This window comes from Seriola lalandi, unplaced genomic scaffold (assembly GCF_002814215.2).
Source record: "Seriola lalandi dorsalis isolate HSWRI2012SDOR001 ecotype SW California unplaced genomic scaffold, Sedor1 jcf7180001967123, whole genome shotgun sequence".
Classification (NCBI taxonomy): Eukaryota; Metazoa; Chordata; class Actinopteri; order Carangiformes; family Carangidae; genus Seriola; species Seriola lalandi.
In genome coordinates this window covers 1-726 of record NW_019437791.1, presented here as the reverse complement: position 1 = coordinate 726, position 726 = coordinate 1, and the positions used below count along the sequence as shown (strand labels likewise).

At 46.0% G+C, this 726-nt stretch overlaps 1 non-coding gene across 1 annotated transcript; it reads right to left on the bottom strand.

The window, feature by feature from the left end:
- Positions 1–176: 176 nt before the first annotated feature.
- LOC111650363 (U6 spliceosomal RNA) lies at positions 177–283 on the bottom strand. The gene has a single exon (XR_002760395.1). It is a non-coding gene; the product is annotated as a U6 spliceosomal RNA (small nuclear RNA).
- Positions 284–726: the final 443 nt, after the last annotated feature.

Below are 726 nucleotides of genomic sequence, written 5' to 3'. Positions count from 1 at the left end.
AGGAAGACCAGTCAGTCCACACAAGCAACAGGCAACCGTCCTCATTTTGCCAGTTCCTCATTTGGCCATGCCTGCTCTATATACTGCTCACAGTTGCAAAGCCTCGCAAGGAAGACCAGTCAGTCCACACAAGTAACTGGCAACCCTCACTTTTAGTTGCTCTACGGCAGCAGATGAAAATGCGGAAACGCTTCACTTATTTGCGTGTCATCCTTTTGCAGGGGCCATGCTAATCTTCTCTGTATTGATTCCAATTTTTCATATGTGCTGCCTGAGCAAGCACATTGGTACTTGTGCGACGGCTGCAGTATATCCCCAGGTCGGGAGATCAACCCCGTTGCAGTGGTGCAGACTCAAGTTCTCCCATCCCTAATAGGTGGCATCACAAGTATGGGAGTAGTTATTTCTTCACTTATCAATTGTACATTTGTAATAATAGTATACTAACTGCTTAATTACATGATTACAAAATTAACTAGCACAGTACGACCAAAATCTCTGACACTGAAAACAATTTTTCCAGCCTCAACAGGAAACCGTCCCCATTCCTCATTAGGCCACGCCTGTTTTATGTACTGCTTACAGTTGCAAAGCCTCACAAGGAAGACCAGTCAGTCCACACAAGCAACAGGCAACCGTCCTCATTTTGCCAATTCCTCATTTGGCCATGCCTGCTCTATATACTGCTCGCAGTTGCAAAGCCTCGCAAGGAAGACCAGTCAGTCC